The following is a 19389-nucleotide window of genomic DNA, read 5'->3' on the forward strand; positions in this document are numbered from 1 at the left end:
TTTGAAGGTAAAACATAATCCCAGGTGGGAAGGCTTTCAATTACTGATTCTATTTCTTTAATATCTGGTAGGATTCATATTTTCTCTTTCATTCATGTCAGTTTTGTTAGGTTGAGTTTTTAAGAAATTTGCTCTAAATTTTCAAATGTATTAGCGTAAATTTGCTTATAATATTCCCTTATCATTGTTTTAATGTCTGTAGTATCTGTGGTGATGTCCTCTTTTTCATTCCAATTTTGGACATTTGTGCCTTCTTTCTCTTTTCCTTAATTAGTCACACCAAAGATTTATCAATTTTACTAGTCTTTTATAAGAATCCAATTTTGCCTTTTTTATTTTCTCTATTGCATATTTTTCCTATTTTATTAATTTCTGCTCTTACCCTTTTTATGTGTTTTATTCTTTCTTTGAGTTTAATTTGCTGTTTAATGAGTTTGAGATGAATCATTTATTTTTAGCCTTTCTTCTACAATATACTTCCTCAAGACTATGAGTTTACCTCAAAGCAGGGCTTTAGCTGCATTCCACAAATTTTAATATGTCATATTTTCATTAGCATTCAGTTTGAAATGTTTCCTAATCTCCATGGCAATTTTTCTTTAAACCCATGAGTTATTCATAATGGCATTTCTTAATTTCCAAATGCTTGGAAATTTTCCAGTTGATATTTAGTCATTGATTTCTAGCATAATTCAGCTGTGCTCAATGAATATATTTTGATGTTCAAGCTGATGAAATGTGTTGAGACTTGCTTTATGGCCAAGCACATGGCAAATATTTTTTATAAGTATTCTGCAGTTTCTGGGTTCAGTTTTACATGTGTGTAAACATATTTACATATTGGATGATGCCTGTTATTACTCAAATATTATATATTCTTCTATGCTCAATCTATCATTACTTAGAGAAGTTATAGCAAAGTCTCTCACTTTGTTTTTGTCCATGTTTACATTTATTACAATCAATGTTTGCTTTATATAGTTTGAAGATTTTTCATGATACACATAGTTTTAAATTATTATATTTTCCTAAAATATTGACACTTATGTCATTATAACTTATCTCTCCTTATCACTTATAATGCTTCTTGCATTGTAGTCTAATTTGTCTTATGTTAGTTTAGTTATACCAACTTTCTTTTGGTTGCTGATTGCATGATATATCTTCTTCAGTTCTTTTTCATTCAGCATTTCTGTATGCTTACACTTAACCTGTGAGTACTGGAGGAGAATATGGTTGAGATTTGTTTTTCTATCCAGTTGGACAATCTTTGTCTTTTATTGGTATATTTTATCTGTTTAAATTTAATGTAATAATTGGTCTATTTGGGTTAATCTTCCATATTAGTATGTTTCTTTTCTTGCATTATTTTGATTTATGTAGTTTTGTTATTTTATTTTCTTCTATATTAGCTATTTAGTTACACATTCTTTATTCTATTAAAAATTGCTCTATAATTACAATATGTATCCTTAATTCTTTTAAGTCATACAGTATTTTTACCATTTCTTAGACAATTTAAAGACTTTAGAATAATTGAATTCTCTTTCTCCTCTCTCATATTTTATGCTGTTTTTGTTATATGTTCTTAAACCAGTAGCATATTATTAGTATTGGCTAATACAATAAATATCATTTAGATATATCCATATCTTTATTCTTCCCATAAATTTTCATCTCTTTCTGCATTTTTATGCTTCCAGGTAGAATTATTTTCTTTCTGCATGAAGTACTTCATTGCTATTTCTTTTAGTACAGATCTTCTGGGTATAAATTATTTCAGTCTTTGTTTATCCTAAAATCTTTATATCATCCTCCTTTTCGAAGGATGTATTTTATAGAATGTTGTGGCTGATACATATTAATTACACATAATATTTGTTTTGCACTGAGTTATCATCATTCCAGTACCTTCTGCTTTCCATTGTTTCTGTTAAAAAGTCAACTGTAAGACATTGTGGCTCAATTGGCAATAATAACTCTCTTGGTCTGATACTATAATTTTCTCTTTTTGCTATGGTTTTCAGCAGTTTTACTATGATTTGCCTAGATATGTTTTTTTCCTTCATATTTATTCTGCTCAGAATCCATAGCACTTCTTGAATACATGGCTTGATTTCTTCAATTGGTTTCGGAAATTTCTCAGTCATTATCTCCTCAAATATTCCTTTTGTTCCATTTTCTTTCTTCTTCTGGAATTCCAACTGCACATATATCAGACCTTTGCACTTTGTCTTACATATCTCTTATATTCTTTTTCTACTTTTTCTATTTATTTGTTTCTGTGCTGCTGTCTTAAATTAACATTTTCTTATTCTCTATATACCAAATTACTAATTCTCCCTTTAGTTGTACCAAATATGCTGTTAAGCTATCCATTGAGGTCTAAATTTCAGATATTTATTTTGAGTTCTAGAATTTCCATTTGATTTTTTAAGTTCTCTGCCAAAATTCTTCCTCCTTGACTATTAATCACAGTTATTTTAAAGTCTATGTTGGATAACAGCAGCATCTGGAACTCCTGAGAATATATTCTATCATCCTTAGCTTGGGTCAATTCTTTTCTCCCTGTATGAATGAATTAGATTTTTATTGGGTGATGAACACTGCAGATTTTAAAACATTGTAGAGATAATCTGAGAATCTGGGTGGTGTTACCTTCTTCCAGAGAATTTGGGGCTAAAGAAAAGTTTGCTTTAATCTAATTAGAGATCAAGATAATTTGAAACTGCCTTCAGTTCCTGGTCTTCATGACTAGTTTATTTCTGGTTTACCCTTACTCTAGGATGCAGCACTTGATGGTTCCAACTGAGAAGATAGGTTATTTACCAGGCACCTACCTCCTTGACAAATCCTCAATTCCAATTTTTTTTCTTCAATCTCTATAATACAAAGCAGCTTTCTTCAGCTTCTCAATCTTCCAATCACTACTTTCACTTTTGAAATCTACAATTTCCTTGAGGGAGAAAGTATGCCCAAATGCTGGTCTAATTTTTACTAGTTTCCCTCTTCTTTCAGCTCTTGGCTTAAAAATAATTAGTACCCATCTGATGACTTCATATAGATGCTCTTTTCTTCTTCATATTTTAACCAAATTTTATAATCATTCTTAACAGAAAAATTGGTTTTAAATAACCTAGTCATTAATGGAAATTCTCTTTTTAATCTCATTTTTTAATCCTTTACCTTGTGGCTACTCTCTTCCTTCTACACTATGTCACTTAAGTTTTAAATCTTAAAAAACATTTCTAGGGCTTCCCGGGTGGCGCAGTGGTTGAGAGTCCGCCTGCCAATGCAGGGGACATGGGTTCGTGCCCCGGTCCGGTCCGGGAGGATCCCACATGCCGTGGAGTGGCTGGGCCCGTGAGCTATGGCCGCTGAGCCTGCGCATCCGGAGCCTGTGCTCTGCAACAGGAGAGGCCACAACAGTGAGAGGCCCGCGTACCACAAAAAACAAACAAACAAACAAAACATTTCTAGCCAGAATATTGGTGCACCCATACTAGGCTCAGATAGCTCAGAAAGTCCATATCAAGAATGCAACATAAGAGAAAAAGAAGGGAAAAATAAAACCATGATCCAGCAAAAATGCTCCAGTATCTAGGACATTCAGAAATGTTGATAGCTCCCCAAATTATCTCCTCTAGCTTTTTCTTTCTTAGCAAATCCATTATTGTGGGAATTCTGAGTTACTGGTCTTTTAGTGGTGGCTGGCAGAGGCCAGAGTTACCAATTACTAGCTCTGCTAGTGACTTAACAATCCAAAAAGTAGATATTTCCAGTTGAACTAACACATCTTTAGCAAAGAAATCACAGTAATGTGTTTCCCTTCATGGACAACAACTATTGTTCAAGGGAAACAAAAAATAGCCCTAGGAACATATTGTATAAGTATAAAGTGAGGTTTATGAAAAACAAAACTTACAAGTGGAGAAAATAGCAGATTGCACATGATACCCAAAGTGCATATAATCCCACCGAGTAGAGTACCTGGGGTGAGCACAGCTAGATTCATCGTGTAACGTAGCCAAGAAAGGAACCCTGCCCTTGTATTCATTGTCAAGTGGTATAGGGTCAAGATAAACTTCAAGTGGACTATGTAACAATGGGGGCTTCATGGTTGAAGAAATGTTTGAAGAAGAGGGGAGCCTCTGGAGCTCAGATAAGGTATTAGTTGTTAGCAAAATAGCAGGTGCCAGTAAGAGACCTTGTTCTTCTTACATTGAACAGGCATGCTCCTTCTGACAAGCCAAGTTTTTGCAAAGCCACCAAAAAGGGAGAATAGGGCTTCCCTGGTGGCGCAGTGGTTGAAAGTCCGCCTGCCGATGCAGGGGACATGGGTTCATGCCCCGGTCTGGGAAGATCCCACATGCCGCGGAGCGGCTGGGCCCGTGAGCCATGGCCGCTGAACCTGCGTGTCCGGAGCCTGTGCTCCGCAACAGGAGAGACCACGACAGTGAGAGGCCCGTGTAACGCAAAAAAAAAAAAAAAAAAGGGAGAATAGAGAGAGTGCCACCAGGGTAGTATCCAAGGCAAACCAAGAGAAAAGGCTTATCTTTTCTCAGCGTTTTAGCCCCAGTTCTATCATTATGATTGTTTGAACATACACTTGGCTCCCATGGATCTCAATCTCCACATCAGTACACTTGGAGATGAAGATAAAGGTGAAACTTGATAAATTTAATTCAAGGTGGTATTAGGACACTGTTTTCTAATTCTCCACATGTGTCCAGGCCCAAACTTTGCACAACACAATTTGCTCTTACTGTAATCCACTTATATCAGTGGTCCTCAGCCTTGGCTATACAAATCTTAGTGTAATCATACATTTTCATTTCTCTAAATAAACACCTACAAGTGGAACTGCTGGGTCATGTGGCAGGTATGTGTTTAACTTTATAAGAAATAAACTGTTTTCCAAAGCAGTTGTACCATTATACCTGCCCACCTGCATTGTATGAGATTTCCAGTTGCTCCTCAATCTCACCAATATTTAATATTATCAGTACCTGCAGAGCTTTTAAAAACATGTTGTCCAGGCTACAGCCCAGAATAATTAAATCAGAGTCTCTGTCATTAGCATTTTCAAAGCTCTCCATGTAAAACCAGTATGCAGTCAAGGTTGAGAATCATTGGCTTCAGGGATAATATGATTCATTTTTTTCTCCTTCTCCACAGCTATGTCTAATGGATACAAGCTCTATAATTAGCATACAGTTTCAAAAGCAAGACTGAAAGCAAGCTAGTAGACACAGTGATTTGGGTAAAAGAACTCTTTGGACTAAAATAAATATCCCCAAATAGTGTATGCGTTTATTATAACTTTTTATAACACTTTAGGTATATTATAATATTTTGAACTTGTTTCAGATGTTTTCAGATATATATCATTTTAGTAATTAATCACACTTTTTGCTATAATAAAGTTGAAACAGCCTAATTAGTCAATAGAGGTATATTAGAGGTAAAAATCCATCTAATTATCTGCCATATAAAATACAATCACCATCTGTACTATTCCCTTGATCTCATGTAGAAAAGATAATTCCACAGTGGCATGTAGCCACTTAACACAATCAATTAACCACATTATCCTAAGTTATCCAAGTATACATAAGAGTCTGAGGTGTTTTGACGTAATGAATTGTTGGAGAAAACACTGCAAATTATAAAACATACATGGCAAGGTTCTATATTTGTAAAAAATAAATAATATACAAAATGTATACATGTAAGGTATCTAAAGAGATATAGTATTTATGTCAATAGTGTCAGATTGTCTATAGGTATTCTTCATATTTTTCTTTGGTTAAATGTCTGGTTTTTCATTTATATGCACATACTGCCTTTTTTATTCAAAAGAAATTCTTAAAAAAATGTGGAACTTGGGTGTTCTGCTTTTTACAAAATATTTTATTTTAAGCCAAATACACTTGCTTTTCTTGTTTATGTTTTGTGCATAAGAAGACAGGTGGTTCACACTAATTTCATTATCACATATTTACATCCTTCTAATTTTTTCCTATTAAGAGAGGCTAAGCAAGGGCTCTAGAGACAGACTAGATACAAATACTGGTTCTGCCATTTGCTAAGTATATAATTTTGGATGAATTATTTAATATCAGTGCATCTCAGTTTTCTTGTCTACACAATGATCGTAACTGTATAGGTTATTAACATTATAGGTTAGCTGTGAGAAATAAATCAGATAATCCAGTAAAAGTACTTTGCTGGCATATAGGAGGTTCTCTATAAATATCAGCCATTTTTGTCAATATATTTATTACTAACTGGAAAATATTCAAATTAATTGAGAGAAAATTAAAAAAAAGAAGCACACACACACAAAAACAATGACATAGGATATCCATTTGCAATTAAATTACCCTTTAACAAAGCTTAGTGTCACAGAATTTAAGTTTACTGCATTGTATAGAACATTGTACTTATTGGCCACTGGGGAGGCATGCAGGAAATAGAGACCCAAAAGAACTTTGTTAAAATATGAAGCAGAGGTATATAACGTAATACTGTGCTAAATTAAAAAAGACAAACTCTTGCACACAATTTATTTCATGCTCACAGTGGAAAATGCATGTAAAACCATCTGGGTATCCATAAGCATGAATCTAATATAGAATTACAGTGCATTTCAGTCAAAAATCTCTGTTGTCCCAAGGTTTTTCTGATAACTTTTAAAACCACTGTCAAAACTTAGTCAACATTTATGGTCCTTTAGGAACTATTTTTTGGACTAATGAATTAATCTGTTGCATCATTTGAAATTCTTAATTTATTTTCAAAGCAATGAATATGAATAGCTTAGCTCTTTCTAGAGTATTTGCAACCACATCATACAATGATTAAAGGAAATATGCAGATAACTTATTTCAGCTAAGACCAAAGTTATTCACAAACAGTAATCAATTTTCATATTTTCAAGTGCTAACATTATATCTTTTAATAAATGAATGACTAAAGAAATAAGTTCAAAGTAATAAATAAAATCCATTATCAAAATGTGTTGGAAATTGCCAATTTTAATTTCAATCTCATCTTAATTTTTAAGCTATGCTTCTAAAAACATGGATTTAATGCTTTTTAAGATATATTTCTTCTAAAGTACTGTATTTTTTGGTAACTATGTATTTCACAAATAAAATGAAGAGGTGGTAGACTCCATCACTGAGATAATTCCATCTCAGACACTACTAATAGCTGACTATGTTCAGAAATATCCAAGACCATCAAAAAAGCATGTATTAAAAAAAAAAGCATATATTGCTAAAATCTAAAAAATTAGCTTTAGTGCATATTTCCTGCCACAAATTATAATCTTATCCTTGCACTTCTCCTTAGTCTAAAATCAAGTTCGTCCCCCTGCTTAAGCTCCACAAGAAAATGCACTTCTTGAGGTCTTAGAAGAAAATTTCAGTACAAAAAAAGTTCTGTAATTAAACATGATTGACCCAGCTCTGACCTCTAGCCATGTAACTAGGAAAACTGCTTGAAAGTTGGTTTAGCCTGGATTACTTATATATTAAAAGCCACTTGTACATGATGTTATTCCAATACAAGATGCCAAAAAAAGCTATTAATTTGTGAATACAGCTTCTAAAGTGTGGGAAATTCATGAATGATGATGCAAGATCTTAACATTATTCAAAGAGCCCATAGACAAATCATCACAAAAGTGAGAAAGATGGAGCTATAATTTATAGGGGTTGAAGAAACTGGATCACTTCCTGTAAACTCAAAGAGAAAAGAATTCTAATTGGTTTGCCTGTTTCAAGCCAAATATCTATTGAACATGTAGTAATTTGTCTTGTCTGTGCTGGCCAAGTTCTTCCCCAGCAAAAAAACACATTTGAAAGCTTATTAATGGCTATACCATAGGAGGATGTTTTAAGATTACACTAAATTTTCAAGAAAATGGTACAGTGTTTCAATCATTTTTAGGTTATTTGCTTCAAGTAAGCATTCAAACTGCATCTCTGTAAAAGGTTCTTATAAAGTTTTATTTCATTAAAAACACAAATAATTTTAGGAAATGCATGATAAGAAGAAACTGAAAAGTTTTTAAATCCTTTGCCTTGAGCCTGGAAAGTGTAAGAATAAGGATGAGGTGGAGGGGAATGTTTATATCACTCAAAACATAGCTACAGCTGTTTTGTATCAAAGGAAAGGTTTTTGAAATGTGCTAAAAGCCAAGTTCAAAATACCTAAAAAGAGGTTCACCACACATGGAAAGGGATATCCACCTTCTCCAGTACTCTAAGCTATTATGTTACTTGATATTGGTTAAATGTGACCATTATCTAACATTTTAACTGAAAAATATAAGATTTTTTCTACCTTTGAAAAGTCCAAAATCCTCCATCAACTCAGCAGCTGTGCATGATTAACAATGTAAACAGGCTCAAGAGACTGATTCCATGTCCAGGTCCTCTGCTTATGAATCACCTACCCAGAGACATAATTTTAATGGAAACAGAATCTCTTTCTAAAGCAACAAATAAATTAACTTGCAGGAATACTACAGCAACACTACACTTCTTCACTGACACTACTGTATACTGAATAAAGGCAAGCTCCATTTTCTTTTGCTTTAAGACATATAGTGAGGAAATGAGAGTTTCTCTGTTTTTCATTTTCTGGGAAAAGAAAAATATTATAGTTGCTTTTCCAATAATAGCAACTTAAACTCCAAATCTTGTTATGGTAGCTTAAAGATCTTTCACTGAGGATGGACACAGTATTTTGGATGGTGAAAGTAGAGTGTGTTACTTAAGGCTGTTCAAACCAAGACTGGGTTGACTAGTTCTGTTTACCTGGCCACCCTTGACCCAGATTCATGTGCTTAATTTACAGATCAAGATGCAATCCACTCTAATGTCTGGGATTGTAAAAAGATGTGCTATATTATTTAGCCAATTATTTAGCACAAGGGACTCATTTCAAGTGAGAATGCCAATATTCTTTCTGAGTGAAGGACAAAGGTAAGTGAATACAAATCTGAGTAAAAATAATAGTAATACTTAATCTGAAATAAGAGGCTGAAGCTGAAGCTAAAGGAAAACTAATTCAATCTCACAGACATTCACATGCTGCCCATTGTATAAACTATAGTGCCTGGACACGTACACAGTTTTGCTTTTTGCCTCTCAGATGGTGTGATGTCAAAAGAAAGTACATAGCATTGCTATGTAAATAGATTTGACATACTTCATTCAAATCTGACTCTTAAAAAACATGTGTGACTATAAAAACATCAAGTTGTATACCTTAAATATATACACTTTATTTGTCAATTATACCTCAAAGAAGCTGTTTTTTAAAAAAATCTGTGGTTATTAATTCTTAATACTGGTCTGAAGAACACAGGATATAAATCATAAAAAGGAAAGCAACCCAGAGTATAAAATTCAGTGACCATTGTGACTTTTAATAGTCATTCTTTAAACTGGAATATAATATAAATGTATCCAATCACACTGTACATCTCAAACTTACACAATGTTATATGTCAATTATATCTCAAAATAAATAGGAATTTTTATATCAATAAAGATATTGGAATATAATAAAAATTAAAATACTATGATTCAGATATACTAATTTACCTTTTTACCATTAGCCTTACTTTAAATCATCTTTCTAAACACTGGATAGAAGCCATACAAGACACAATCGCCACCTCTACTATTGCCTTGACCTCAGGTAGACCCACAGTGGAATATAGTGATGAAAGGCACTCCATATAAATCCAGACACAATCATTTAACCGCATTATCCTGAGTTATCCAGGAATATTTGTAAATCTATCAGATTTCTTTTTTTTTTTTTTTTTTTTTTTTTGTAGTACGCGGGCTTCTCACTGTTGTGGCCTCTCCTGTTGCAGAGCACAAGCTCCGGACACGCAGGCTCAGCGGCCATAGCTCACGGGCCCAGCCACTCTGCGGCATTTGGGATCTTCCCAGACCAGGGCACGAACCTGTGTCCCCTGCATTGGCAGGCGGACTCTCAACCACTGTGCCACCAGGGAAGCCCTATCAGATGTTTTGATGTAATGAACTGGATTGTTTATTCAACTGGTCCTCTTGACTTTGGTTGTAGAAGCCCAGCTTGGAAACAGTCAAAGGAAAGTGAAATAACTGAGGGTGTCCATGGTCTGAGTATTTACAAGTTTAATTTTTATGACTACAGTCCTTCACTTGAAAATCAGCATGAATCCATTCTCTTATTTGAAGTTGTGCTTATAAAATTTTCACTTCATGGCATTTATTCTCATTTAGTGAAACTTCTTTCTGAAAGTCATGAGTATTTCCTTTTTCATCAGAAAATTACACTCACAAAATGACACAGGATAGATTCTGCTCACAGAATTATAGAAATACCCTTACATTTTATTGATTTTTTATATATCCACTCAATGCCAAGACATATGCCCTAGTCAATCAGAAATGCAAGTCTAATTGCTCAATTAGCACTGTTCATCTTATAATATTGTGTAAGGGGTTAGTGAAACAAGGAAATTATCTTTAGTTTCTCCTTAATACTTTGAGAAGATCTGGAAATGAGAGTTAGATTCTACTTCTAATTTGGAGGCAGAGTGGGAAACCTTAAGTAAATGGAAAAATTCAGATTAAAACTACCACTTAATTCCTTTAAAAACTATTCACTTCAGGGCTTCCCTGGTGGCGCAGTGGTTGAGAGTCCGCCTGCCGATGCAGGGGACACAGGTTCGTGCCCCAGTCTGGGAAGATCCCACATGCCGCGGAGCGGCTGAGCCCGTGAGCCATGGCCGCTGAGCCTGTGCGTTCGGAGCCTGTGCTCCGCAACGGGAGAGGCCACAACAGTGAGAGGCTCGCGTACCGCAAAAAAAAAACTATTCACTTCACCCTAAAAATAGAATTGTTTTAATGTTAAAATAAAAATACAATCTTTATAACACCCCTTTATAAGATAATTTATTTATGACTAAATTATTAGACAATTATTTTTTCAAGTGACTTCCATAAGTGAAATTACTGAAGCTTTACTATTATTTATGACCTCTCAAACAGACTAGAAAACTTAAAGAATGTCATAATAGTTTTCTATTCAATCTCTAACCATAGTTTGATGGAAACTTTAAGATGGAAAATAGAGCACTTAGAATCTATTTTAGAATTATAATTCAGGATAAGAAAAAGAGTGGGCTCAATATCAGTCATTAAATGTAAGTGAGCAATATGAATGCTTCTCTCTTAAATTAGAAGTATGTTTTATTCTGATCCAATAGAAAAATAGTATATATAAAATACTTTCAGGGCGAACTTCCAATATCCACATACATCCCAACAAATAACATATATTCCAACAAATAACATCATTTCTTTCCATGTAACTAAGACTATAGTGGCAAGACCAAAAGGTGTATATATGAGAATAAAACAAATACTAAAACCAGAAGTAGGAAAATTTATTTTTATAAGATAGAAAAATAGCATTATGTATCGAAAAAACAGAGCTCCTGAAACACTTCCACCACTGATTCTAAAAGCTAGCTAGACAAAATAACATAGAATATATTTTTTGAATGCAAGTTTCTCCACATACATTTTGAATTTGGTTTTGTGAGGAAAATACTACAGATAATTAAGTTATTTCTGTTACATTTAATATATACTAGAGCTATCATTTAGCCATCTAAGTTGACCATTAATAAAGGCCAAATTATCAATTAATTACCAACACAGCATTATAATTATACATATGTATTATAATTATACAAATGCATAATACACATTTTTCACTAAAGCTTTGCTTCTTAATCTAGAAGCTAAATACCTATGGCCTTGAACAGTTAAATATAATGACAAATTCAAGGACACTTTTATGTTTATTTAACAAGACAAAAATATGTGAATATACATGGAACTGCATAAATTTTTAGTCACTGATATATTTTACTGATACATGTAGAAGGTAACTCACTAACTTAAGAACATCAGCTGTTATGATACCTATTAAGTTTTTACTATGAAGGAAAAAAGGTCCTGTATTATCACCTTGAAATAACATGAATCAAAATTTTTTCATAAATCAAAACATATATCAAAACTTTAAAACTATAATCTCTAATTTTTAATTAAAAAAAGATTTTGCATTTATATTTCCAAACCTTTAGACAAAACTAAATCTGGTCTCACCCTTTCTTTCAATTCTTTTTTTGCGGGGGGTGGGCCGGAGCACAAGGTAGTGCGGGCACTTTTGCTGGGCATTTTCTTTTTTGTTTTTTTGTTTGACAGCGCCATGCAGCTTGTGGGGTCTTAGTTCCTCAGCCAAGGATTGAACCCAGGCCCCCAGCAGTGGAAGCATGGAGTCTTAACCACTGGACTGCCAGGGAATTTCCCTTTCTATCAATTCTTTCTCGCTACCTAGTTACTCCTTCCATGTATCTGTAAGAAAACGAAACTAGAGTCCTTATGTTCCACAAACCCATCACACTAGTGCTAATCCATTCTGCTGGCTCAAAAACTTGTTGTTCCCTTCACTGCCTAGAGAAATTCCCCTCTATCATTCAACACTTACCTCCGATAACTTCTCTTCTATAAAGTTTTCTTTAGTTCCCCTAGATTATGGGTTGGCTGTCCTGCACTGTCAGAAATTTTTAATTTGTGCTTCTTTCCTAAGTTACATTGAATGTTCCTTAAGATGAGAATCTTTCTTAATCCTTTCTGAGCATAGCACAGAACCTGAGGTAGGCCCTTAACAAATATCTTTGAAAAGAGAAAAAGGGGGGAGGGGGAAAGAAGAAGATATAAAGAAAAAGAAAGTAGTTAATAACTAATAATAACTCTACCTTTTTTGGGAGAACTATTGGAAGCACAAATTCTGTGTGGTTAGAACTCCATAAACTATCATCAACATAAATCAGATATTAGAATACTTCCAAATATAGTATTTAAATATCTGATACCTGAGAAGGTACATAGGCGTTACATAAAAATCTGCCTTTATTACTGCTAATCTTTAGGAAAATAAAAGTTCAGTTATTATTAAATGATAATATCAGTGAGATTTAGTTTGGTTTTAAGAAAACTTGTATCATTAGAGTGAACAGCTTGCTAATTAAAGAATAAACAAAGCTTATAGAGAAGTAAAGAAAATCATATGGTTATCAAGGAAGGATTTTAAAGCAAAATCCAACATTTATTTGGGCAACTGTTTCCCAGTAATAAACTGCTACTCACTAATGGGGTCAAAGATACTAGATGGCTCTCCAGAGGCCCTTTTCTAGTCAAAGGGCTTTCAAAATAAAATGGGGATGGAATAAGAGGCTAGGGAACTGTTCCTTCATGCACCAAATGCATTCTCAGAGTACTAACATCTGTTTCAGTTTACATACTTTAAGTATGACTTTACACATGGAAATTAAACTTAGGCAACATGCTTAAGAAGCCTGTCTGCAAAAGAACTACACATACCATTAACAGCTGGAATTTGATTAGGTTCACATTCTACACAACATAATAATCTGTGAGCCACCAATGACCCCCATCTCAAAACCCAAATGTCAAAGAACAGCTTCTAATGCTCATGAAATTTTTAGAGTATAGAGGGATAAGACAGTGAAGGAAGAGGAATCTGATTCCAAAACAATATATAGGAGTTCTAGAACTTAAAGACATCTTTTGTAAAAACAGACAAGTAAAGATGCAAAGATCTTTTTGAATGTTTCTATACTAAGAAATTCTCATTCTATAACACTCTACTAAGTTTAATTATTAGTTAGATATTTAAAAATATTTTTCAATGTGCTAATACGATAATTATAATTTCTGGTAGACTGAAGTACAATATAACACAAAAGCCACAAAAATAATGATGCACCTTTGGTGCCACCATGTGGTATATCTGTATTTTTGCAGTCATAGTTTTTTTTTTTTTTTTTTTTGCGGTACACGCGCCTCTCACTATTGGGGCCTCTCCCGTCGCGGAGCTCAGGCTCCGGACGCGCAGGCTCAGCGGCCATGGCTCACGGGCCCAGCCGCTCCGCGGCACGCGGGACCCCCCCGGACCGGGGCACAAACCCGCGTCCCCTGCATCGGCAGGCGGACTCCCAACCACTGCGCCACCAGGGAAGCCCAGTCACAGTTTTTTTTAAATAATGGTTTTCATACCTAGTTGTGAAGTCGTCATCATCAGCTCATGCTGGCATGCAAATCTGGCATGCAAATACTATTAAATACTTTAGAAATATAGGGTCTGTTCCCAGATAATTTACATACTAATAAATCATCAACCAGTAAATGGTAATTAGGAACCCACAATGCAGGAAACATTGCATTATGATACCTTGAAGACCAATATACCATCTTGCCCTCAAAGAGCATACATCTGTAAACACGAAAACACAGACAAATCAATATTAACAGGAAACAACTCAAGCTATTATACAATTAAATCGCAATAAGTGGTAAAGAAAAGTTTAAGTGCTCTGACTGGAAACTAGGAAGGTAAATGAGAATGTTCATGGAAGAGAATTGAGAAGGTTTGAAGCTCTTGGAAAGGATTTAGATATTCAGAATGAAAATAAGAAGGCATTTCAGGTAGAAGCAACATTAAATAAAGGTAAAGATCTAGAATCATCATGGAATGCTAGGCGGACCACACCCACAGTGAGGTTCACAGAGGTGAGAAAAATAAGCTAGATAAGAAAAAGTTAGGACAATTTGTGTCAGTCCTTCATTGCCAGATCCAGAAGCCTAGATTTTAGCCTATGGGTCATAGGGAATCATTGATTCAAAATATCATGCTTTTATTTCCCACTGTAGATATAATCCCTCTGCCACATGAATGTCTATGAGTTTATACAAAAATAATTTACTTCCCAAATTGGGAATAATCTAACAGCTCAGATCCTTTAATCCCTCACTCTGAATAGGTAATAATTTGAGGTTACAGAGCCCTGAAATCAAAGTCAACCAGTAAATCACCCCAGAGGGAAAAAATTAATAAATAAATATTAAAAAGGAGGATGACTGGGCCCAAGGAGATGTGAAACCTTCTTCCTAATATTCTACTGAGATCTGTTTTGAGAGGATGGGTGTGCATTGCAGGGGAGGAAAAGAATTTTAACAAAGAAGGAAGGAGAAGAAATTTAGGCTCATAGGCCCCTTTCAAAGCAAAGTGTAATGTAGTGTGTATTGGGGAGGACCAGAGGCAGGCAAAGGAATGAAGGACTAGGACAATTGCTAGGTGACACTTAGATGTCCAGGTAAAAATAAAAACTCCAGCAGTGGGTCACTTTGATTCAAATTGTTGATGTAAAAATCAAAAGAAAAAATAGAAAAATTTTTATATTATATATTATTGGATGCTACACTGATTTGTTCTTTAAAACGTAATTACAGAGCACCATGAAGAGTAAAAGATCTCCAGGCAGGGAGATTCAAATCTCCTGAATCTTCACATGTGAGAAATCACGGGGAAAACTTGGGGTCTTTGTTTATGCTGTCCATTCTGCCTGGAATGTCCTTTTCAGAATCTCTTTACATGGCTTACTTTTATTCATCCTTTAAGAATTAGGTGAATCATCACCTCCTTCAAAAATGCAGGCCAGGTTAAGGGGCCTTCTGTAAACCCACATCACCATGTATATACCTAATCAATTTGCACTTGATTTCACCATAACATAATGAGCACTTTTGTGTCCATATTCCTCAATATAAGATCCTCTCTGATGTACCATGTACCATGTCTTAACTCATCTTTATATCCCCAGGAACCAGGACGTTGTCTTATAGTAACTATTCAATGTTTGTTGAATTAGGAAGCAAAATGTGTTATTAAAAAGATAAAATTACACACCTATCAGAATGGCCAAAATCTAGAACACTGACAACAAAAAATTCTGGCAAGGATGTGGAGCAACAGGAATTCTCATACATTGCTGGTAGGGTTGCAAATTAGTACAGCCGCTTTCAAAACAATTTGGAGGTTTCTTACAAAATTAAACATACTCTTACCATACAATCCAGTAATAGCACTCCCTGGTATTTACCCAAAGCAGCTGAAAACTTAACATCTACACAGAAACCTATACATGGATGTAATAGCAGCTTTATTCGTAACTGCCAAAACTTCAATGCAAACAAGATGTCACACCCTCATCAAGTGAATGAATAAATAAACTGTGGTATATCCAGATAATGGAATATTATTATTCAGTACTAAAAAGAAATGAGCTATCATGCTATGAAAAGACATGAAGGAAACTTACACGAATATCACTAAGTGAATAAATAAACTGTGGTATATCCAGATAATGGAATATTATTATTCAGCACTAAAAAGAAATGAGCTATCATGCTATGAAAAGACATGAAGGAAACTTACACGAATATCACTAAGTGAAAGAAGCCAATCTGAAAAGGCTACATATTGTATGATTGCAACTATATAACATCCTAGAAAAGACAAAACTAGGGATGGAGACAATAAGAAAATCAGTGGTTTCCAGGAGTGGGAGTTGAGGAGGAAAGATGAATAGGCAGAGCACAGAGGATTTTTAGGGCAGTGAAAATATTCTGTATGATATTATAATGCTGGATATTTGTCATTATATGTTTGTTCAAGCCCATAGAATGTACAACACTAAGAGTGAACCCTCAGGTAAGCTAGGAGCTTGCGTGATTATGATGTGGCAATGTAGGTTCATCCTTGGTAAATATCTTCCCATCTACACTGTGAGAACCTGGCAGGGTTCCTGGAGATAAAACATATGAAAGTGTGGGGACACTCATGCAGCTAGGCCCCCTTGGAATTTTTAACTATCAAAGTTGTCCACACTGAGCCTCCAATAATTTGTCAATTATAGCTTAAGTTTTCTTTCCCAAGTACTGCTCCAGCAATGGCACTCTGCACTTGGGCATCTGCTCTGATATGCTGTGATTCTATCTGCCTGTCTCCAGTCTGGGGAGCAGGGGCAGTGCTTTTCCTTGTGACCTCAATTATTTGATGGACCTAAGAATTGTTAATTTTCAGTTGTTTTTTTTCTTTCTTTTTTCTTGTTGTGAGTGTGAGAGTAATGATTTCCAAGTTCCATACAAGCTAGACCAGAATTGTGACTACTGTGATAAACCAGAAGGGACCCTATATGACTTTTGACACTAGACCACAAGACACTCTCTGAGGAATGTCAGCCACCACATAAAAATTCCAACCACCCTGGGCTTCCCTGGTGGCGCAGTGGTTGAGCGTCCGCCTGCCGATGCATGGGACACGGGTTCGTGCCCCGGTCCGGGAAGATCCCACATGCCGCGGAGGGGCTGGGCCCGTGAGCCATGGCCACTGAGCCTGCGCGTCCGGAGCCTGTGCTCCGCAACGGGAGAGGCCACAACAGTGAGAGGCCCGCGTACCGCATTAAAAAAAAAAAAAAAATTCCAACTACCCTAAGGCTGCTATGTCAGAGACGCCTGTAAAGGTGTAAAGGTATTTTCGGATGAGACAAAAGTATTGTCTGTAAAGGTATTTTCGGATGAGATTAGCATTGGAATCTGTGGACTCAATAAGGACCCAGTAAAGCAAATTGCTCTCCCCAGTGTGGGTGGGCATCATTCAGGGCCCATTAATAGCCTAAGTAGAACAAAAGGAAGAGGAATAGAGAATTCGTTGCTTCTCTACCTGACTGCTCAGCTGGTACGTCATTCTTCTCCTGTACTTAGACTGGATTTCGGTGCCCTGGTTGATAACCCCAAGTAAGCTTGCAGCAAACAGTCAGCATCGACTTCTGACCATAAGTGCGCCATTTTGGATGTCCAGTCAAGTCAAGCCTTCAGATGACTGCAGTCCAGCCAACATGAAAAATCCCATACAACCATCTCAACTGACACAGAAAAGTCACTTGACAAAATACAACATCCTTTCACGATTAAAAAACTCAGAAAACTAGGAAGAGAAGGGAATTTCCTCAACATGATAAAGGAGACATATGAAAAATTCACAGCTAACATCATACTTAATAGTGAAAGATTGAACACTCTCCTCCCAAGATCAGGAATAAGACGAGTATGCCTGCTTTTACCACTGCTATTCACCATTGTACTGGAAGTTCTACCCAGATCAATTAGGCAAAAAAAAAAAAGAAAGAAATAAAAGGCATCCAAATTGGAAAAGAAGAAGTAGTATCTATTCACAGCTGACATGATCTGACATATAAAAAACCCTAAAGAATACAAAACAGAAAACTATTAGAGCTGGTAAATGAATTCAGCAAAGTTGCAGGATACAAGATCAACACACAAAGATCAGTTTTATATCTATACACTAATAATTGTGGGGATGGGGGGAAGAAGTAAATACTTAATGGTAAACAATTTCCTTTGGGGTGATGAAAATGTCCTGGAACTAGATAGCGTGGTGGTTGCACAACACTGTGAATGTATAAATGTCACTAATAAAAAAATTTGTTATGTGTTTTTCACCACAATTTAAAAAAAAAAAAAAAACTGATGTCCAGGTTACATTGCAGACCAATTACATCAGAATTTCTGAAGATAGGACCGGACCAGGTTTCATTATTTTCTAAACACACCAGGTGGTTCCTATGTGTAGCTAAAGTTAACTACAGCTTTATATATATTAAGGAGAATTTAGTAAAAGGTTGGTATGAATAGCTAGAATATCCTTGGGGATATAACTAGCATAAAATATTTATTAAGGCCAGGTACTTAAAAGTATAGTGTTTTGTATGAGTTGATTTTTATGTTGGTAGGACTTGCGAGTCTACTTAATGGCTTATTTTGCACAGTTGTCATTAAATTGTGGAACTTTTTTTAGCTTTATGAAGCTATGCCTTATTGCCTAGCCTCTCAGATTGAAATCTGAAAGTTCAATAACAATTTTTAATTTTTGAGATATCATTTTAATAATCTGAGAAAAAAATTACCACCAAAGAAAACCGTAAGTTCTCTTTTGCAGTGTTACTTCCCAATTATATTACACCCTCAATCTGTACAAAACAAAATAATACTATCCATGTTTCCAGTCTTCACGAACACCCTCCTTCTCCCTTCCTAGCTTACCATTGACCAGAAGCCTTACCAATAACAAAATAATCAGTTAACATATATTTTTATTAAATGTATATCTACATACGTTTTATGCATTCCTGACATACCTAACTTTCTCTTAATTTTTTCGACATTTTTAGGCAATTCAGTGCATCTGTGAGTTTTTTCAAATTGTCACAAACCTCCAAAAAAATTTTCCAACATATTTATTGAAAAACATCTGCATATAAGTGGACCCACAGTTCAAACCTGTGTTGTTCAAGAGTCAACTGTATAAAACTCTTCATATAAAACATAGGAGAATATTTTCATAAACTTGGAATACATA

General features: G+C 35.1%; 1 long non-coding RNA gene across 3 annotated transcripts in view; it reads right to left on the reverse strand.

Moving 5' to 3' along the window:
• LOC117195533 (uncharacterized) overlaps positions 1–19389 on the reverse strand; it is a 125028-nt gene that overhangs the window by 101751 nt on the left and 3888 nt on the right. Inside the window, exon 3 of one of the 3 annotated variants that reach the window (XR_007478351.1) lies at positions 4288–8463. The exons of the other annotated variants lie outside the window; for them this stretch is intronic. This is a non-coding gene — a long non-coding RNA (uncharacterized LOC117195533). Of the gene's footprint in view, positions 1–4287; positions 8464–19389 lie in introns of those variants that run through there. 3 annotated transcript variants of the gene reach the window in all.

The sequence above is a fragment of the Orcinus orca genome, chromosome 7 (genome assembly GCF_937001465.1).
Source record: "Orcinus orca chromosome 7, mOrcOrc1.1, whole genome shotgun sequence".
Lineage (NCBI taxonomy): Eukaryota > Metazoa > Chordata > Mammalia > Artiodactyla > Delphinidae > Orcinus > Orcinus orca.